Consider the following 23,788-nt stretch of genomic DNA (forward strand, 5'->3'; position numbering starts at 1 on the left):
TTTGTAATTGCTATAAAACGATTCTGGAAGGACAGTCTGACCCCTTCCCGGGGCTTTCTTTTCTTCCTTTTCCTCTTCCTTTCCTCCATGGTCATTGCAGCTTGTGCCCACAAGAAAGAGAAAGGTGAGCAAAAGAAAGAGGGAGAACTCAAAGCGTCCCACTGATTTTGAACAGCAGCAGTTTCAATGTTCTATTAAAACACTACCTAGTTCTCTTTTTATAGCAGGTAGATAGCCAGACATGAGCAGGGAAGAGGGAAAGGGAATTTGGGCAGATGCTTGCTTATACTCTACACATTCTGTGCAAGCTGTTCCCGCAGGATGTGGAGTGAGAATACAGGTAACAGACTGGCCAAAGCCAGCTAGTTCCAACATGGAGGAAAAACTGACCCAAACTTCACCCCAAAATCCATTCATGTAGTAAAAATCACACTCCTCTGTCATCAGCATGGTAAAAATCACACCTTTTCATACCACGACAGTTCCAAGAGGGACTAAATATAGTAAAAAATCTCTCTGTCCAATGTGAGGGTGGAATAAGCCTGAATTCCAGGAAAATTCCACCTGTTCCCTTTGAAACCTAATCTCACTTAATGAATATTTACCTCCCTTATAAAAAAGTCTCCCTGTTGTCCCCTCGATACAACTCCCTCTGGGTCTACCCAAGCCCCAGCTCCCTGGCGTATACTCTTACCCTTTCCTGAACTCTAAATCTCCAAATAAACTCAGTGCTCAGTAGTTTTTCTGTGTCTGTTCTTGAATTCTTCCTTCCGGTGAGACCAAGAAGCTGTCTCTAGTAACACTGTGATGAGACTTAATCTTTAGCCATCAAGAGGGAATTGTACACCACTATTTTTGACATTTTTACACAACTTTAATTTAAAATTATATAAACCATTTAGTCCTTTCCTCCTGGATGATACAGATAGTATTTGAGTTCCTCTGACTCTTCTCTAAAGGACAGCCCTTACATATCATGTATAAGACTTATGGAGTCCTTTAACCACAATTACATTAATTCCTTTTCCCCACATATGTGTCCCTTGAAAGTCTCTTGAGTAGATGAAGCCTTGTGGAGACTACAGATGCCCTGGCATCAAATCAGGAACCTACCTGCTCATATGGATAATTGTAGGATTTAATGAGACTGAAAAAGAAGGATCAGAAGATTTTCTGCCAAGCAAACTAACTTACAGCATTTGGTGACGTATTCATTATTGCTATTGCAGGTCACATGGGTTATTGGATAATACTGCTCTTTCAGATTTGCAGAAAATGCTGACTGTAGTATATACTGAGGCAAAACATTCTACTCTAACTACATATTAGAATCTCCTGGGGCATTTTTAAAATACACTGATGCCCATCCTAGACCAATTCAGTCTGAATTTCTGAGGGTGAAGCTTATAAATTAGTTTTAAAAATCCCCTGACGATTCTATTGTGTGATCAAAGTGTGTATAATCAAAGTGAGTCCTGAAGGGAAAAACGACCAGAAATAAGTATAACGCTGAGAGCCTGGCAATGTGTGGTAGAAAGAACTTTGTGCTTTCTTCTTTAATGACACTTTATTTTGTTCATTTCTATTCCATTTTTAGTTTCTTTGTGGATAGTTTTTCTTTCCGAAGTAAAAAAAAAAGCAACTGGTTTTTCAAAGTCTTGTAGCATTCTGGTTTTAAACAACTGCAATAAGTTAAAATGAAATATTTGAAGTAAGAAAGAGTGGCTTATGCTCACTGTAATGCATCAGTACAGAATTGGAGTACATAAATAACTGCTTGGCTTTCCCCATTACAGCCTCACACTGGTAACTCCTAATTTATGGAACGCATTTATCTCGTAGGAGACAAAATCGCTTTGTAATAGTGGACTTTTTTAGTATGTTGAAAAAGCGACTGGTACAGATTGGGCAGCCTTAGGTGAGCTAGAAGCCCAGCTTCAGTTTTTAAGGTTGATGTATGCTTTAGCACACCTCTAGAACTAAATCCTTATAGAACTCATGCAAAACCTCCAAAACTAAAAGTCCCATTTGTTGTGGGGGAAGATTTTTTCCTCTAACCTTCAGGGTTCTTTTGGTTGGTCTAAAAATTAAATTTTTAGATTTACAGGAGAAAACCAAATTTCACTGCACACTCACTGGGGGCTCCATAAGAACATGAGGCTCACCGGCAGTCAGGCAAGTGAGGCGCACCTGCCAGCCAGAGCTAAGGGGAAGCGGGTAGGGCTCTGGGACTCCAGAGGGAAGACGGACAATGAGCAGGAAGAAAGCTTGGTAAACAACTGTTTACTGAGCTGTACAAAAACTATGGAATTCAGGAATTTTAAGAAACAGAATTTCTAAGTTCCTCCCTGTCTACCACACCTACTTCATATTATTTTGCAGTGATCTGTGGCAACAGCTCCCTTCCTGGAGCGCGTCCTCTATCTCAATTCTTTTAGGCCATTATGGGGAAGCAAAAAAGAAAAATGTCTTCAATCTTCTGTTTTTTAAAAATAATCAGCCTAAAATAATCCACATGCGAAAGACACGCATTTTTGGATGGCAAATTTTGTCTCCTTATGCATTTATTTAAATTTATTTTTTAAGAAACTCATATTCTTGATATATGGAAACTGTAGCTCTTTTTCCTGAAGGCTTTTTGAGTATTCATTTTCATTTGATAATAGCATTGTATTATGGCACATCAATCCAATGGAAAACCACAGCTGTGAAAGACATTATGAACTAACAATGTTGAATTCTGGTCACCCCTCAGAGGTGACTGACTGATGAAGGAGCATCACTGATGACCACATATTGGCAACCTCGGCCAAAATCAATTTATTTTTTATACTAAAGTATCATTGATATACAATCTTATGAAGGTTTCACATGTACAACACTGTGGTTTCAACATTCACCCATATTATTAAGTCCCTCCCCACCCCCCACCATTACAGTCACTGTCTCTAGTAGTAAGATGCTATTGAGCCATTACTTGTCTTCTCTGTGCTATACTGCCTCCCCATTACCTATTGTGGGTAAAATTGCAATATTTCCAGAATCTCTTGCGTGGTCTTAGTGCATCTCCGTATCAATAGGTGTTTCCAAGGAGTGGAGAGAAGTAGTCCATCTCCATATCAATAGGTGATTATAAGGGCAAGTGACTGCTTATCTGGACTGGACAGGAGAGGTTGAGTGGAGTTCTCTTCTGCACAGGGGTCAAGAGAGACATGGGATGACTGCTTGTCAGAGATAAACGGGTTTCTCCCACTTTATTTAACCCTTTGACTGATTTCAGTTTCAAAGGTATTTGCCCCCGGATTTCCACCCCCCACCCCCCAGTGTTATACCGACCTATATTGTGATTGCTAATTATAATGCCCTTAATCCCCTTCTCCCTCTCTCTCTCTCCACCCACCCTCTCCACTCCCTTCCCTTTGGTAACCACTAGTCCTGTCTTGGAGTCTGTGATTCTGCTGCTATTTTGTTCCTTCAGTTTTGCTTTGTGGTTATATTCCACAAATGAGTAAAGTCATTTGGTTCTTGTCTTTCTGGCTTATTTCACTGAGCTTAATACTCTCTAGCTCCATCCATGCTGTTGCAAATTATAGGATTTCTTTTCTTTTTATGTCTAAATAATAATCCATTGTGTATATGTACCACATCTTCTTTATTCATTCATCTGTTATGGAAATTTAGGTTGTTCCCATATCTTGACTATTGTAAATAGTGCTACAATAAACCTAGAGGGTTATACTCATGCCCACCAACTCATCCTGGGTATAGGCGCAGAGTATTGAGTGCTCCGCAACCTGGGGAGGGGGTGGCTCCTCCCCCTGAGGAGCTTGCAGTTGTTTTGTTTTTACTTTCTTAATTACAACCTGGTGGGCCTTTAATTCAGGAGAGGCTGGTGCCTCAGGTGGTGGCCTTGGCAACATATCAGCCCTTGGCCACATCCCCTCATCCTCTCCCAAAATCTCCTCTACCATCTCAGGGCTAAAGGCACTGCTCTTTCCTCCTCCTTCCCCGCGGACTCCTGCAACGCAGACTCTCTGGCTGCCTCCCCCTCATTGCTAAGGTATCTTCCAGAAGCACAACCTGCCTTCTCAATAACTGTCTCTCTTTCTTAAGGTCATCCTATAGGTCATCACCCAGCTCCTTCAAGGAATGCTGAAGAGTGTCTCTCTCCTGCCAAAGTCTCTCTCTCTCTCCTTGATAACCCTGTCTCTCTCCTCTTTAATATTTGCCACTATCTTGAGGAAAAGAGATCCTACAATCCCAGCTGCTACACGGCCACTCAGGACCTCTAAGCAATCTTCTAGCTCATGGAGGACTAATTCTGCAGCTTCCAAGGTCTCCACACTTCCCGCATTCTGGGGAAGACCCCACTCCTCTGGGGGGTGCTTTACTTTAGACAAATACCCCACTAGGGTCTTCCCAGTTGGAAGCCCCACAGATAGGGGGCTCCCAGGTGAAGCTGCACCCTCTACCACTGCAGCCCCTGGGGCCTCCCCACTATCCACAAGGGGGGTTCTGGGCATCTCCCCAGCATCTCTAGAGGCAGCCCTCCCAAGGGTTGCACCCATGTAGACAGATTTCAGGTTCAGAGGTCCTGTTGACTACTTCCAGATGTAACTCCAGGGGAAAAATCCTGGAGTAAAGTACCTTTGAAACTGAAATCAGTCAAAGGGTGAAGTAAAGTGGAAGATACCAGTTATTTCTTACAAGCAGTCGTCCCATATCTCTCACAACCCAGCTGCAGAAGAGGCCCCACCCAACCTCTCCAGTCCAGACATGTCCTTGCTGCCCTTGTAATTACCTATTGATATGGAAATGGATACTCTCTAATCCCTGGAAACACCTATTGACATGGAGATGCTCTAAAGCCAGGTGAGAGATTCTGAAAATACTGCAGTTTTACCCACAGGGGTGCATGTCTTTTCGAAAAAGGAATCTTGTTTTCTTTGGGTAAATTCCTAGCTGTGTGATTACTGGGTCAAATGGTATTTCTATTTTTAGTTTTTTAAGGTAAGCCCATATTTCTTTCTGCAGTGGTTGAACTACTTTACATTCCCACCAACAGTGTAGGAGGGTTCCCCTTTCTCTGCATCCTCACCAGCATTTGTTGTTTCTTTTCTTTTGGATGTTGGCCATCCTGAATGGTGTAAGGTGGTATCTCACTGTGGTTTTAATTTGCATTTCTCTGATGATTAGCAATCTGAAGCTTCTTTTCATGTGCCTGTTGGCCATCTGAAATTCTTCTCTGGAGAAGTGTCTTTTCAGATCCTCGGCCCATTTTTTAATCAGGTTATTTGTTTTTGGGTGTTGAGGCATGTGAGTTCTTTATATATTTTGGATGTAACCCCTTATCAGATAAATCATTTATGAATGTATTCTCCCATACTGTAGGATGCCTTTTTGTTCTGTTGATGGTGTCCTTTGCTGTACAGAAGATTTTTAGTTTGATGCAGCCCCACTTGTTCATTTTTTTATTTTCTTCCCCTTGCTCAAGGAGAAATGTTCAGGAAAAAGTTGCTTATATTTATATTCAAGAGATTTTTGCCTATGTTTTTCTCTATGAGCTTTATGGTTTCATGACTTACACTCATGTCTTTGATCCATTTCAAGTTTATTTTTGTGTATGGAGTTAAGACAATAATCCAGTTTCATTCTCTTGCATGTAGCTGTCCAGTTTTGCCAACACCAGTTGTTGAAGAGTTGTCTTTCCTCCACTGTATATTCATGGATCCTTTATCATATATTAATTAACCTTATATGTGTGGGTTTACATCTGGGCTCTCTATTCTGTTCCTTTGGTCTATGGGTCTGTTCTTGTGCCAGTACCAAATTGTTTTGCTTACTGTGCCTTGGTAGTAGAGCTTGAAGTTAGACAACATAATCCCCCCAGCTTTGTTCTTCTTTCTCAGGATTGCTTTGGCTATTCAGGGTCTTTTGTGGTTCTTTATGCATTTTAGAATTATTTTCTCTAGTTCATTGAAGAATGCTGTTGCTATTTTGATAGGGATTGCATTGAATCTGTAAATTGCTTTGGGCAAGATGGCTATGTTGATTATATAAATTCTTCCTATCCATAAGCATGGGATAGATTTCCATTTACTGGTGTCTTCTTTAATTTCTCTCATGAGTGTCTTGTAGTTTTCAGAGTATAGGTCTTTCACCTCCTTAGTTAGGTTTATTTCTAGGTATTTTATTCTTTTTGTTGCAATTATAAATGGAATTGTTTTCTTAATTTCCCTTTCTGCTGGTTCATCATTATTATATAGGAATACAACAGATTTCTGTGTACTGATTTTGTATACTGCAACTTTGCTGATTCAGTTATTAGTTCTAATAGATTTGGGGTGGGTTATTTAGGATTTTTTATGTACAATATCATATCATCTGCAAACACGGACAATTTAACTTCTTCCTTATGAATCTAGATGCCTTTTATTTCTTTGTGTTGTCTGATTGCCATGGCAAGGACCTCCAGAACTATGTTGAATAAAAGTGGAGACAGTGGGCATCCTTGTCTTGTTCCTGATCTTAGAGGAAAAGCTTTCAGCTTTTCACTGTTCAGTATGATGTTGGTTGTGGGTTTGTCATATATAGCCTTTATTATGTTGAGGTGTGTACCTCCTACACCCATTTTGTTGAGAAATTTTATCCTGAATGGATGTTGAATTTTTTCAAGTGCTTTTTTAGCATCTATGGAGCTGATCATGTGATTTTTGTCCTTTTTGTTGATGTGGTGTATGATGTTGTCTGATTTTTGAATATTGTACCATTCTTACATCCCTGGAATAAATCTCACTTGGTCATGATGAATTATCTTTTTGATGTATTTTTTAGTTTGGCTTGCTAATATTTTGTTCAGGATTTTTGCATCTGTGTTCATCAGAGATATTGGTCTGTAATTTTCTTTTGACCAAAATCAAGTTTTAACATGATTTTCCTCACTCAGTTTCTTGCTGACCTTGGCTTTGGACAATGGCTGCCACTGGAAGATTTTTCTCTTATTTGTTCCACAGTCACTGAAATATCAGATTCTAGATTCCTGGTGGAATATACTTTTAACTAATGGTGTGTATCTGTAATACATTCATCAAGCAGTATTTTATTGTATTCTCAAGGTGCTCTATAATATTTTTCTTTTAAGCAAAAGTCACATTTTCCCTCTAAATGATTAACACAGTATTTGGGTCCAGAATTTCTTTTTATAAGCACTTATTCATATGTAGTATTGTTAATTTGTTTCTATTTAGTTTTTGCAGAAACATGTTAAGAGTTTTGCAGAATACACATTTAGGTAATACTAGGCAACGTCTAAAAGTCTTAGAGAGGTAGCAGGCAAGGATTCCCTCAACATCTCCTTCTGAGTTTGCAAGTAGATACTGTCATAGGTTTTACTGTTTTCTTGAATAATTTTAATAGCAGTTGCCACTGTTAGAGTTACGGGTAACATTACCTTTTGAAGCTGCGAATTTACTGATGTGTTACTAGCGTAAGCACATTTTACTGATGCAAAAGCATCTTTGCTGGGTTGTGGTAGCTTGTTTAATGCTGTGGTGGAGCAACAGGGCCTTTATAATTCTTAGAGATCTTGGAAGCCTGTGTTTAAAAAAATATTAACTGTAAGACTTTTTAAAAGTCATAACTAATAAGAGCCTGTAATGGCTATCAACCTCAGATCTGCTAAATCATACCTCTGTTCATGTCTCTTTTGGTCACATTATTGGGCTGGTTCTCAGTCCTGTCTATATTTCAAAATTGCTGGAGCAGCTTTTAGAAAGTAGTTATGGTTCCACCTCAGACTCAGCCAACTGAAATGGAATCATAAGGATGTGGCTCAGGAATCTATATTTTCTAAAGGGTTTCCCCAATTGATTCTAATGTACAATGGTTTTATGGGCTTTTCATACCACATTGTCTCTTCAATTTAAGCTCAATGTCTCACCTGAATGGTGATTCTATTTGGGTATATTTGAATCTCTAAATAGATTGACAATCCACAGATGAATGGATAAAGAAAATGTTGTATTTGTGTAAATGGAATATTATTCAGCCATAAAAAGAAGGGAATCCTGCCTTTTGCTACAACATAGATAATCTTGAGAACACTATACGTATGTGAAATAAAAGTTAGCAGAGACAGACAATTAGTAAATAATCTCACTTATACATGGAAGCTAAAAAGGCAAAACTCATGGAAACAGAGAGTAGAATGGGTTGTAGGGACTGGAGGGTAGGGAAAATAGGGAGATATTTGTCAATGGGTACAAACTTCCAGGTATAAGATAAATAAGTTATAGGAATCTAATGCACAGCATAGTGGTTATTGTTAACAATATTATATATTTTAAAGTTCCTTAGAGAGTAGTTTAAATATTCTCACCATAAAAATAATAATAAAAGATAACTAAGTTTATGGAGGTGTTAACTAATTTTAGTTTGATCATTTTTCAATATATATGTGTATTAAATAATCACATTGTACACTGTAAACTTAGACAATGTCATGTGTCAATTATATTACAAAAAGGCTGGAAAAAATAAATAGATTAACCAATGCCACTATCAAAATACTTAAATAAAACTGAAGCTTAAGTGGTAAGGACACTGATGGATGTTTGTTTGCCTATCACAGATGGTCAAGAGCATAATATGCTTCGTTGTGGAATGCTTTGTTTGATTTGCTTCAAGAGAGAGCAGAAGCATTTAAGTAGATGAATCTCAGGAAACAGGATGACTGGTTTCAAACTTGTCAATATGCTACAAGAGGTCATTTTAATGTTAGGGTCTGGTCGATTCCAGAGCACAGGACGGGCCAATTGCTTAGGTATTTTCTTTGAGAGTGTTATTGAAAAGCTTTTTATTTTATTTTTATTTAACAGTGTCATGTCTCCAATGCCAGAAGATGTTGCAGATAAGTAGAACTTTCTAATGCAGTACTTTTATTGCTTCAGAACCTATGATTTGATACTACCATCATAAATCACTGAAGCATATAATTACAAAAATAAAGAGAGAAGGAACAAAGAGGAACCCAAAGTGAAAACCAACACAAACATTGCATCATAATGAATTATAGCATCTCACAGCAACACAGAAAAAACTTTGTTTTTGCATAATGAAATTGTTCTTCATCTCTATATTTCCACTAGATATTTTTCATTTTTAAGCATGATATAATAGCACCAACTTCTAAGAATTTAGGCACTTTCAAAAATAGTATTCTGAAATCCTATTTCTTGGTATTTTAGTTGTCTTAATAAAAATTTTCCATGAAATTTTCAATCATCAAAAAGTTGATATTTAGTATTAACTTTAAAAACTATAACCAAAAATATAAAAAATGAGCACTTTATGATGCCAAGGATTTTTTAAATTCCTTCAAGTTTACTTTTATTTTACATAATGAAATTACTCACTAAAATAGTCATTTATCTAGATTTCATTTCAAATATCAGAATATCATTTCTCGATCCTAAAATTAGTGAAATTTTCACTTCTAATAGTTTTTTTATATATAATTTCCTCCAATATCCTCAAGTAAGACATTACATTCAGATAATATTTATTGAACATCTACTAGGTATAAAATTTATGATATCTCTGAAGGGAGCATGAGAGTATCTTCCAGAGCTCACCGTCTAGTGGTGATAATTGACATATGCAGAAGGCCATGCAATATAATGTCAACCATAATAAGAACCATAACACAGGTAGTAAGAAAGTATTATTATGTCTGCATGTCCCTGAGGGCAGTATATTAATTCCTGATAGCTAGGATTAGCAGTTGGCAGATTGTGAGATGAAAATCATAGTCACATCAAAATCTTGTTTATTTCTTCATATGATTGATGCATTCAGTACACATTTGACTTAAAAGAATTGTTAGGGATACAAAATATATAAGACGTTCTATTCTGAAATATCTGAGTCTTCTAGGAAGCAGACACTAAGGGAATATTTACTACATGATGTGTCAATGGCAGTCACAGAGGTAGACACAGTATAAAGAGAACACTTACTTTTTGCAACCTTATGAGAAAAAGTGACCTTCTTGGTTCTTGTTTAATTGAAATGCTAGTTCATAATTCTTAAAAACTATGCATCTTCATAAAATATTGTGGGTAAAATTGCAATATTTCCAGAATTTCTCACCGGGCCTTAGTTCATCTCCATATCAATAGGGGTTTGCAAGGGGTGGGTGAAGAGTGAGTGGGCACCTGGACTGGAGAGGTAATTTTGGCTTCTGAGACAGGCTCGGGAGAGATACGGGTGAGCCGGAGTAGATGACTTCTTATAAACAAGTTGTAAGCAATAAACAGGTTTCTCTCACTTTATTTTTCCCTTAACTGATCTCAGTTTCAAAGGTTTATCTGACCTGGGCTGCGAATACATTTTTCCCCCAGAGTTACAAATATGAATTGGCATGTCTCACCCATGCTTTCAAAAAAGTGGGTGGAATATGAGAACATATTTCAATGTCTAAATGTGGTCTTATTTCCCAATCTTTACTTTGGCTCCTTTGTGAATATTTACAGTGTTTGAATGTTGATTGACCAGAGTGTGACCTAGTTAAAATGGATAGGGTTAATGCTATCACTTACTTTAGCCCTGGCTCTCTGGAACAACCATCTCTTTTGGTTTCCCCCTACCCCCTAACAAACACACACACACACATTTTAAAAAATCAATGACTTATCAGATAACTGTGGCAACCCTGACATTCCTACTCATTGTCCTGCAAAAAAGACTCAGAAGGGAAAATTATAAGGGCTACACATGATTTCTTTTCACTCTAGTGTTCCAGCTTGTGAGCCTGAATAATATTATAGGCACTTTACTATATTGCAATATATATCTTCCTTAAAAAAAAGTACTGTGTAAATTCACACACTAAAAATAATACGACTTCGGGGGAAATAAATTTAATAACAGACCATTCAGCATCTGTATGATTTTCTAACCAGAGCCTCAATAAAACACATTAACACAGATAAAAAGACATGCCACATTTCTAGTAAATAAATAAATACAACAATAAATGCAGGAATTTATCTTTAAAAAAACCAAAGGTGATAAAGGTGATAGTAATTTATTGGAAGGAGAATTAAGAAGCATTGAGGCTGTTAAGTTATGGAAACAAAGGAAAAATGCCCCCAAAATGGAGACACTACACACAAAAAACTTCAACAGAGCACAAGAGCAAATGGAGCCAAGACTGGAGATCATTGGGCATCTGGATGTATCCCACCTTCATGGCTTTTTAGGTTTGGCTCAGTCTGAATACTTTCAGTTCAGTTGCTGTTATTTAGTGGGACAAAATTCTAATGGAAAAAAATGCATGTGAATCAGATAACTTCCACCTTACTTTGACATCATTCCCAGATTTATTATGGTGCATGAGCTGATTTGCATACTAAAATCAGTTCTACCTGAAAGTCTATTTTTACACCATTTCTCATAGTTACACTGAGACTTTTCACTGTGCTTCTTTACAGGTCTTGACTGTATCTGGAGTACTTCCTAGTAATCTGACCCTACTTGGTTCTTGTCCACATCCATTCTGGATAGCTTGACTTCTGCAATTGAGATAGTGGTATATATATATACATCAGCTGGGCTCTTTAGAAATAAGGTTGTAAGCATGTTCTTAATGTTGATAATTCTGTTTAATTTAGAAAACAAGGGGAGTTTTCTCTCCTTTTATGCCTCCTAAAGAAATCAGGATTTTTTACTTTTTCATAGCATAAAAATTGGAGTATTAACAAGCTTTTAGAGACATCAAAAATTTACAGTCTCCTGATTTTAGCATTTAACTGATTAGGAAAGAATTTTGATTTTGGAATCAGTATTTGCCATTTGGTGAATATGACATGTTTTGTTCTGGTGTGCTGATTGCCCAGTCCCTAACTCCGTGTGAGGAACTTTCATAGGCAAAGGAACTGGGAGCTGGTGGTGGGTTATGGAGGAATAATTTTCAGGAATATTAAACAAAATACTAATTATCAAACAAATGATTATAAGAGGTAAATAAAGCACAGTTTGCTTAGTGACCTGGATATTGTGGAAGGTAATGGAGTGTTTGGGGCCTTCAAGTATTGAAATGCTCTTCTTCATTTTTTTTCTTTAATTTGCAAGTGTATAAGAAGGTATTGTCAACATTCTGTGCTGTTGTGCTTATAAGTGTACAAAGAAAACAGAACTCCATCATGATCAAACTGCTGAGTACACTTAAATGCAGCTAATCTATATTATCATCATAAATTGCTGCAGCTCCATAATGCTTCAGTTCCCTGAATAATTCTGATAGATTCTTTTTTTCTTCCTTGGCCTTGGATAAGCATACACAAGTCATGTTTTACTAACCAAAGCTTAAGGCTGACTTGTTTCTACTATTGTCTTGATTATTAAACAATAGATTTTACTAGTTTAATATTTTAATTATCTTTGAAAAAACAACTTATAGTTTAAAATAAAAATCCTAATTTCTTTCCACTCTTCATTCTGCTGAAATAAGCTTTTTTCAGAAAAAGAACCCACTTAATGATCTCTCCACTTAACACCACTAACGTTGGGAGGCTGTAAACTATATAGTCAAAATGCCTAAATCATTTTCAGCATGTTCATAAAGATTTTATTACTTTCTTTGGTAGCCTCTTCTAGCAACTAAGAAATTTTTTTTTTAAGTTCCCAAAGCTTCGTCTCTCCTCAGTTTATAGCAAGATTTTTATATTTCACCATACAATTTTGTGACATTCATTTCTGGGATTTTCAAATACATTAATTGGTTACTTTTCTTTTAAGTCAAGAGACATTAAATTCACCTTGTTTTTCAGAAGTGGTTGTAATCTTTTATTAGTTGAGAGGCTCTTTACAAGATCTGAGTTTTTTAAAAATATTCAAACAATATTTAGAGTGACAAATATGTGTTAAGTCTTGGGTCTCTTTCCATCATCTCTCTTCAGTTGAGAAATGTTTCAAAATATCATATAAATTAAGACTTAAGAGATAATGAAGACCATTGTTAAATGCCACAGGAGTTCACTAAGGGACATCTAAAAGCTTCATTCTTGAGTCTTTTTTTTAAAAAAAACATCTGAATTAACTTCATATTCAGAAATCTATATCTGGAAGCAGAAAAGAGTAACCTAATTTTGTCTTTGCCTCAGCAATTTCTCCACATACCAGAACATCTCCATCACTATAATTTTCTGCCTTGACACTATCCATCTTTAAAATTGTAAAACATTGAAATTTCCCTTGACCTTAGGTTTCTTAAGTTTCTTTCAAGTTACTCTGCATTTCTCAGCTCCCCTTCAAAGAAACTGCTTGAAAGCATTATCTTTACACACTTCTTCACATCCCATTTTTTTTCTCAAACCTTTTTAAACCAGGGTGTCCTTCCATCTCTCTCTGAAAATTCTCACCAGTGATCTGCATCTTGCCAAAATAAATTGCCAGTTTTTGTCCTTTTCTGACTTGTCATCTTTGCTACTTTGACATTTTGACTATTCCCTACTTCTTAAATACATAATTTCATCTCTAGACACACTTGGTTTTCTATTTTGCAGACTCTTTCACTAGCTACTTTTCTATCAGGGCTCTTTGCTTGGTTCGTCTATTTTCTGTATTTATGTTCTCTTCTTAGGCAAGCTCATTCAGTTTTATCACTTCAAATAGTGTCTATATGCTGATGTCCCTCATAGTTTTATCTTTTGCATGAATATCCACCTTTTTTCTTAATATCTTCATTTGGATGTTCAATTGCATATCAAATATTATATTTTCAAAATGGAAAACTTCATTTCCAATATGCAAATCTGCTCTCTCCAAAGTATTCCCATTCCCATTTCAACTTCAGGAAATTTATCTAGGCAGGAATTATTATTCATCCTGCCTCTTTGTCCATCTTATATCCAGTTCATCAGGCAAGCTGGGCTATAAATAGATATCACCAATATATTACCCAAATCTGATCTCATCTTTTCAATCTACTCCTATAGATGCTAAGACAAATAGTGTTAGCTGTCACTTAGGCTACTGCAATAGCCTCCTGATTGAGATCCTACCTCAATTCTTATCCCTTAGAATCTATCCTCAACTCCACAGCCAGAGTGATCTTTCTATAACATAAATAATTTTTCTACCTGAAACACTTCACCAGTATCCCAGCATTCTTACGATAAAGTTCAAATATCTTGCCATGACCTAAAATATTCAAAATGATCTGATATTTTCAGAACTCTGAATAGTACATATACTCCATTCCAAAGAGCATTTTCTATCACATTATTTTGTCTGTCTGAAACATCCTTTCTTTCTTTTCTTAAGCCCAGGGTAATATTTTAAAGGCATCAAATCACATGTGCATTTTTGTCTAGGTACTGCACTTCTTCCCCACCCCTCTATTTTGCCTCTATCCCTTCCCATATAAACACCTTTATGCAAGCAACTAAATCATTCTGTATTCAGTGGTGAAGAGAAAAAATACGCAAGAGCAGAAAAGAGGGATCCCCTTCACCTCTACCCCCACTAGACTAAAAAACTCCCCAGGGCAGAATGGGGAGAAGAGATAAGGGGAAAGGTGATGATGAAGCACAGAGATCAGTGGGGCCTGGAAGGAAATCATTATTTCCCCTGGTCACAAGGAACACTGCCCCTAGAATAACCTGAGACTTTCCTCCATCCCTATCTTTCTTATTCCATGTGAATCATGTCTTCTGCAAGTAAAAAATACTCAGAAACTGAATAGTAAGTGGGCTGCTGGCTGTGATGGAGGAGGGTGATGGGAACCACCTACTTTGCTTAAACTTGCTGAGGAGCTAAATGGAACACCTGTTAAGTCTCCCTCAGGACAGTGACTGCCCACCTCCTTAATATATGGGCACTTGTTCAGAATACTGCCAATATATCTAGGTACAACCTAGGTGTCATTATTTGACAGAGTAACACCTCCACAATACAGTCAAGTCTATCTCTTCACCCTATTTAGTTCCATTTGGTTCCAATAAATGGGATCCATCCCATATGGTGTTGGTAGGAAGAATACCTGCCAGCAGTAGATGGCCTCATGCACAATCTATGTAAGTCTGCCAGGGTATTGACCCAAGTAGAATTTCTCAAAAGCTGGACAAAGAGGAAGGACAGTGGAAAGTAATCAACAAGGATAACTCCCTTCCTCCAGATTTAATCTTCTCAAAATATGCCTTTATACCTTGACAGAGAACTCCTGGACTTGGCTGACTTTACATTTTCCACTGCAGGGAAGGAGAGCTGTACAAAGATATCCCAGAGAGTGGACCTGTGTCCAGGGCTGTTTATTGGATAAATTCATTCTTTATCACTAGGGCTCACCTGTGGAGTATTAATATTAAAGTATGGCACTGGCACAGGTAAGAGGCATTTGAACCATGACTAGGATGTTTCAGTCAATATGATGTAATAACAGACTGAGAATAGTTGTAGGTTGAGAGAAGATCTTAAATGTCAATTTTTAAATTTCCAAGGATACTTGGAAAGTAAAAAATACTTTCAGGGATCTTTGGAAACCTGGAAGAAGGTCAGGGAAAGTGGACAGATGTGCTTGGATAATGTCTTAAGTCTTCTTGGGCTGCCATAATGAAATACTACAGACTGGGTGCCTTGAACAACAGAAGTTTACTTTCCCACAGTTCTGGAGGCTGAAAGCCCGAGATCAGGGAACCAGTGTGGTGAGTTCCCGGTGAGGACTCTCCCTGTGGGTCCCACACAGCTCCCTTCTCACAGAGCTCACATGATCTCTTTGCCCTGTGAGTGGAGAGAGAGTTTTGGTACCTCCTCATAAGGGTACTAATTCCATCACGACGGACCCAGATCATGATCACATTTGGGCTTCAGCATATGGCTCTGGGGGAGACACAAACGCCAATCACAGGTAACCAGTGGGGTCATGGGAGTGCGAACAGGCAAATCCTACTTTCTCACCATGCTGGGTGCAGCCGGAGGCCAGGGTGGCATAGGCCAAAGGGAACCATTTTAGAAGGATACCTCTGTTGACATCTACTTGCTTGGAGGGCTTCAGCATATCACTGAAGACTCACCTCACACTTCACGGTCTCTGGAAAGTCTTCCTGGAAGCATTCCCCTTCTCTGTGACCCACCCACATGTTGCTCTCATGTTACCACCCCAGTGCCCTCTGACTGTTGAAGGCTCCTGGAGGGCACTAACCCCTCTCAGTATTGTGAGAGTTCCTGCTTTGGTTGCTGCTATCATCTCTAAGTTACTTTTAGGCAGGTATAATATCTAACCATCTTTTTTCTTTGCTTAGCCAGTGACCTAAGTATATTAATCAAATATTGATTAATTAAATTGAATTGGCCCTATATATAGGTGGGACCCCAACAAAGCTATACTGGATTACTGCTGGCTCTGTTTACTGGGATGTTTTCTAAGTTTTTTTTTTTCCTATTTCCCTTTTACTGTTCTTTATTTTGGACTATATTTGTAGGAGACAAACAGACATGGAAAAAAACAATTAAAGATGACAATTCTAAATCCTCAAGTAAATATGGTTAGAGACATTTTGATATTTCAAGAGGAATATCAAACAGTGATTATTTGTCTGTGGCAAAAGCATATGTAAAAACTTGTCTTGACATCAGCCCTGTCACTAAAATTACTATAATTAGAAGTAATCTCTGCAGCATTATATTCTCAGTAAATTAAGTTATAATGAATGTATTTCAACTTGATGTCAGTCACCTTTTTGATGCATGGTTCTAAATTATCAATCATCTTATATACTGAGTTGCAATTCCATACTCTTGACATTTGTACTGTTTGTTATATTTTTCTATATTAAGAACATATATATTTATACTCACTGGCATATTCATACACACATACACACACACACACATTAAATCTATCCTTCGAAACAAATACTGAAAAGTTGATGCAAATGCACACAAGTAAATAAATCTTAAAAATCCAAACCTACCTTTTACAGGTGTTTTGACATTAAGAAAAGTCACAACTATTGCTGATGATATTTTGTGTTACATTTTAAAAAGAGTGTTTTATCTACTCTTTAGGATGCAAACTGGCACTGGGACAAGCATCATATTTGAATGTGTCATGTCAGCCCTTTCTCAGGTGATGACTGATGTTCAGTATCGGAAATTCCTAATCTTTCACCACCTATCTATCCTCACCTGGGTTCCTGGGGATGATGCACTAATGATCCTCCAGGCAAGTTACACACCTCTTGTTAAAACCAGAGTGTTGGCAGCAAGACTTTGCCAGGGAGCCTGCCTGGTGAGATACACTGGACCACGTGTGCTGTGAAGATGTCTTTTGTCTCACTGGGGTAAGGCATAAATCTGAAGGAGAGAGTGCTAAGCCTACTGCTTCTTGTCTCCTATTTTAGTGTTGCCTTCTGGACTTGAATCTTCCCATTGTGAGAGATGAAAGCAAGTGCAGCTGGTATGGAACGCAGTTTATAAACTCAGTCATGGAGGAAATGTAAATTTATTTTACTATATCTACATTTAAATTTGATCCTGAGGCCCCATTTTCATGGATATTGGAAACTCAATCTTTCTGTCAATTTAATATCACTCAGGTGGCATTTAAGTTCCAGGAGATTTATGTAGTGCCACGTGGGATGAGGTGACCTGATCCTTAAGATTATAGGACATCCTTCATGGCTGAGCCTGGTCTCTGGCTGACTTTCAGGTCATCGCCAACTAAGCAGAACTTTAAGATCGATGGTCATTGCAGGCTGCCTTAGTGTATGTGGGGGATATTCCTGTTGGCCTAGTGTGATACTAACCCCAAGGGAACTAGGTGCTAATGCTCAGAGCCTCTCACCTCTTCCACGTGTATAGAAAAATAATAGAAAAGAGATCATTCTGCTGTTCCTGTTAGGTGGCACACTTGAATAAGAAGTAGATGAGGGGACTGGGTTGCATCTCTGTGATTATCTACATAGCTTAACAGTGAGGTCATATTTTTCTCTAGGGTCTTTTATCAAGCCCTAAGAAGGCAAAGGATATGTGAGGAAGTTTTTGACCCTCTTCCTAAATATATTAAGGTTTTATTCCTGCCTCCCTCCCTAACCCTAGGTTCAGAGCACAGGACTCCCTGCCAAGATCCTTTAACAGAAACAAGGATTTCCTATCCTTCATCCTAATATTCTGAAGTATAGCCTTTGAAAGCCAACATGGTCATGTTAGGGATGTTAGGTAGGCACCTCTTTGACTGACAAGGTGGGGTCGTTTAATTTATATGCCCGTCTGCATAGCCATCCCTCTCAGTGAGCATGTCCTTTACCTTGATGTGTGCAGTTAGAGTGGTTCTTAGTTCTGTTCGATTCTGCCCACATTGGGATCTGGCTGGGACCAGTTGTCCTGGTTCAAGAAGAACACAGAGAATACGCCGCTATGGAGAAGCAAATCGTCAAAGGCCAATACCATTTATATTTCCATTAAAATTATTTTCCCAATGAGTATGGCCTTCTAGTGGAAAAGCCTCTTGCTGAAGGTAGAATAATAAAAGATCCAATTTTCCTGTAGAGGTAGAATATTGTTCAACAGGTAGTTCAAAAGGTGCTTTCTGACAACATCACAAAAACTGTGATATCTAGGCTTTCGCATCTTTTGGAGATGTTTATCCATTTCCTGCCCTGCATTCTGGAAGGATTCTAGCCAAGGAAGTGAAACAAAAATTATTTTTTTGCCCTTCAGTGTGTAGGATACAATAAAAACACCTAGCCACTTTGTTTCACACAGTCGGCTAGGATAGATTTAACATAATTAAGTTGTTTTAAAAAAATCGTTTGCTCAAAACTCCCTTAACTACTTGTTTAACATTGGAAGGACTTACCTAATATTCCTCTAAGCCTGCTTTCTCTGATCTGTGCCATAAAGAAAATAATAATGCAAATTTCATGTGTTTTCTATGAAATAAGTAGGATAGTAAATATCATAATTACTAGAGTACTGAGCTAAATTAATTACTCAATGACTGTTGGCCATTTTTACTTTTATTAATTATATTTCTATCTCTGGACATGCTTCCCAGATTTCTTTGTGGATTTCTCTTCCTTTCTCCACCCTTTGTGTGTTAGGTTTTTAAAGTATTTGTCCTTAATACTTTCAACTAATAGCTATAGACCAATGATGCAGGTATATTACCATCTCAGAGCTGTCCTCTCACTTTCAGATGAATAGATGCAGTTGCTTTCTGGTTAGCTCCACTAGATGTGCAGCAGCCACTCCAAACTCAATCTGTCTTCATGTGAATTAAGATTCTCTGAAGCTCCTTTTTGTCTCCAGATTCCGATATACTACTGAATGACGTCCTTTTCATCTGGGGATTTCACTCGATCTTGTCTTCTCTTATTCATTACATCGCATAGGCCGCCATGACCTGAAGTTCTGCATCATGAGCATCATCATTGCTGCTGCTGCCTTGGTTCAGGACCTGTCAGCTCCTCCCTGTTCTATTGCACTTGCTAGCTATCTGGATTCCTGGTCTTATAAAAACAACCTCTAATGCTTTCTCCATAGAGGTGCCAGAGATGAGTCAAAAATATGAATGTGCTTATCGTTCTCCACAGAATCCTCAGTGGCTCTACAGAATAAAGTCAAACTCTGGCTCTTTATGATTACGTCTAGTGAAACTCTCCTGGCTCCTCAGTTGCTATGGTGTCGCTAACATGCCCCCATATACTGTATGTATCAGACAACTTGTAAGTCCCCAAACACAGTATTGTACCTCCATTCCTTGTCATAATGCTTGAAGTTCTTTTTCCTGCCTTATCTGCCTGGCAAACTCTTACTTATCCCTACTACCTCCAAATCTACTTTGAACTTGTCTTCCTCAAAGCATGTCCTGATTAGTTCTTTTCACTGTCAAGAGACACTTTGTCATTAGCATTCCTTTCCTGTGCTCCTCCTGTAACCTGCTCCGTCTTTCACTGTGGCATCCATAGGTGGACCGCTGGCTCCTTATCTTTGTGCAGCAGTACTGAGCCAGATTGATTGGCTCCTGATTGGTCTAAACCACCAATGAAAAGCCTTTTACTTTTTGCCAGTGATTGTTTTGGGGAGACTGACCTAAGATATTTGGGACTTTGAAATTGAAAAGAGGTTTCCCTGGGGACTGCTGGGAAATAAGTTTTCTTACTTTTAAGAGAGAGACAAGGAGATCTGGTTTTCCTATTTTACTGAATGTGAAACAGGAAGTATGCTGCTGGCTGCAACCTAAGGACAAAACGGCCATACAGGAGAGGGCAGAGCTAAGAGAAAAACAACGAAATAGGACAGAAGTTTATTTGAAATGTCCCCAAATCCCACTGCACCTCTATATTTTAGTTATGTGAACCAATATCATGTTACTGTTAAAGAAGTTTGAATTTTTATGTTTTTGAATGCAAGAAACCAGAAAAAGCCAACTGAAAAAACCCTCAACAATTTCCTGTATTATTTACTAGATATCTGTCTCCTCTTTCTGTTTTCTTGAAGGCAAGGACTCCATCTACCTTATTTGTGTCACTCCCAATCCTAGTTTTGATCTTAAGAAACTGCATTTGGTAAACAAACAAGCAAATAAACAAAAACTTTATGTCTAGATGAATACATTTGCTGAATGCCTACTTCATTTCAAGCATTGTGGGAGACTTTTTCAGGTATATTATGCCATTTTATTTTCATAATTAATTTGATTGTGAAAGATCAATATGTAATTTTGCATGAATACTAAGTTATCATGAAGTGAATTTTAAAATGTCTGTAGCCATCTGGTGACATGACAGAACAGTCCTCACAAATTTTATTTTGATTAGTCAACATGCCTGGAAAAGAGTCTTCAGGGAGGAGAACGAAGTGTAGAGACCTAAGACCGATGATAGAGGTGAGACTAAATGACACCCAACTCAAGCCCATGAAATCAGAACGAGCTCTGGAGACCCCAGAGTGCTCAGGCATAAAAACATAGGAGGAGTTGTTGACACAAGTGATTCCGCAGAAACTCAGGTCAAATTCAGTGAAAATTTGGGGTCTGGGTGACAGAGACCTAGATTCTAGAAGAAGCCACAGCCCCTATGCTGTGATGTACACATCATTACTCCAGCATGGTAAAACAGCATTTGAAAATGAGAACATGTGAAGTTCCCTGGGCAAAGAATTAGAGTCCTCAAAAAGGCACCTGCACTACCAGGAAATGTGGATTCACAGAGAGTGGGCACCAACAAAGGGCTGGGAGGACGAAGAGAAGATAATTTGTGACTGTATGTGAGACTCCCTTACGGGGTCTCTCTAAATACTAAGGTAACGTTCAACAACGTGGTTGGAGAATATTTTCCAGGGGAATCTCATTTACATCTTTTCAATTAAGCTTCTTTTTAATACCCACAGATGGATTAATTCTGGGGAAAAAAAAGTTACATTTGGTAGGTAGTGTTTAATAAAATTATAACCCAGGTTCTACTTTTAGGAAGGTTTGGAAGAAGAATAAGGTAGTTTGGGCTTTAAAATTTTGAAGAGCAGTGGTCTGACCAACATGCCCTCCTCAGTGGGAGAGGACTGCGCAACAACATAAATACTAGGAGGTGGGGATCATTGGAGAACACCTCAGTATTCTCACCATAATTATCACTGAAAAATTTTTTCTATGGAAAAATCCTTGAGTTATGGATCATATATTAGTTTAACAGTTTACAAGACAAAATTCTAGTTTTGCAGAGTAAGATGCCTAGTTCACAGAGCATGCTAAATTATTTTATCTTTGAAGATTTGGTACTTTCATATGCTATCTCTTGATCAGATCCAAACATTCTGCTAATATTCTGTTGAGGAATCCCCCCCCACACATTATACACCCCACACACACACACCTGATTTCATTAGTAATTTCAGGTTTTATAGCAGATGACTCCTCCAATTAGGCCAGATTTTATCTCTCATGGTCTTCTTTGTATTTGTCAAATATAAATGATTCTATGGTTTTAGGGTTAGAAAAATGAAAACTATCACTTCACAAATATCTCAGAAAAATAAAAAATGACTATGTGCAATGACAGTTTGCAATCATGTTGACAACTGGAATACATCATTTGCAAAGTAACACAGTTTACATCACTCACATTCATGATTGTTTGATTCCTTGGGAGCAATAGAGGCAAGCAGGGTAGAGTGAAGGACAAAAAGCAAGTGTGCTGAAAGGTGTCTATAAAATCAAGATTTGTAGTTTCATTGTTCTAGAGCAGTAGTTCTCAAAATGTGGTTTGATGACCTTTGGGGGATTCTGAGACCATTTCAGGGGTCCACAATGTCAAAATTATTTTCTTTATAATACTAAGATGTTATTGGCCTTTTACACTACCTTTCTGAGTATATTTGGAAGTTTTTCAGAGGCTATGTAACATATAAAGATATTTCTCTGATGGTTTTGTATTCTTCTGTTCTAAATATTTCTTAGTTTTAAATTTTAATGTGCTGTGTTGTTAATCACTTAAAAATAGAACATTCAGACCAAATAATGCCATACCCTGATATGTAGGGTTACAGATTTTCTATGATGCTGATACTCCCATTGATGGTCTAATTTAAGCTATCAAGGTGATGTCACTGAACACAGAGTATGGAATAGTCACATGGTCAGCTCTGGTGAGCCATGTGAACTGGCTCCAGTGCATCACTGGATGTAACCCAAATAAGCAAGAGCTCTTTAGAGTAAATTTTATAAAGAGGCCCTAGGATGAAAAAAATTGAAAACCACTGATTTATCATTTGTCCCAAGTGATTCACTGGTAGAACTGGTGTAGACAAAGTTTTCTCAGGTACAACAGCCTACCGTTTCGTGATTTTTGTTTTCTCCTTTGGACTGTGATCCTTTACTAAAACTAGCACAAATTTAATTAGGTCTCACTTATAAAGGAAGAAAGTGTTCCTTTTCCTGCAGTCCCAAGGCACTTGTTACCTGTCTCAAAAACAAGAGATAAAACTGAAGTGTCTGTCTCCCTCACCAAATACTAATCTGGGATTTCATTGTTTGCTTTGTATCTGCTAAATGAATGAACTGAATAAATGCATAATAATTATGAATTAATGTTTTATAACTTTTGGAGCGTTTACATATTAAAAGATAAACCAAGATGAGGATAATCCATTCTGCATGGAAGAAATGAAACTATTATTAATTGTCAACTTATATTTTGTAAAGTTGAACTAGCTGTAGAGCATTAGATATATTTATAGGAATTACATAATTTTTCCAAGTTGGCAAAATCAGAAATTGAGCACCTTATACTTTCCTCTGTTTTTAGGAGAAAGCTTATAGTTTGTCAGTATTAAATAAAGAGCAATTACTTTTTGGAATAGGTGAAATGGGTAAAGAGGATAAAAAGGCACAAAATCCCAGTCATAAGATAAATTAGTCACAGGGATGAAAGTACAGCATAGGGAATATAGTCAATAGCTCTCGAACATCAATGTTGACAGTAACTACACTAGTTGGGGTGAGCATTAAATAATGTAGGTCACTGTCAAATCAATATGCTGTGTACTTGAAACCAATATTACATTGTATATCAACTATATTTCAAAAAATATTTAAAAAATTTTAAATGAGTAAAAAACAAAAATCAATAACTAAAGAGGTGGGAGGAAAATTTTGGAGGTGATGGATGTATTTATGGCACAGAGAGTGAGTATAGTTTCACAGGTGTATACTAATCTCCAAATTCATCAAGTTGTATACATTAAATATATACAACTTTTTGTATGTTCAGTCATACCTCAGTAAAGTGGA

Source organism: Manis pentadactyla, chromosome 3 (assembly GCF_030020395.1).
Source record: "Manis pentadactyla isolate mManPen7 chromosome 3, mManPen7.hap1, whole genome shotgun sequence".
Taxonomy (NCBI): Eukaryota; Metazoa; Chordata; class Mammalia; order Pholidota; family Manidae; genus Manis; species Manis pentadactyla.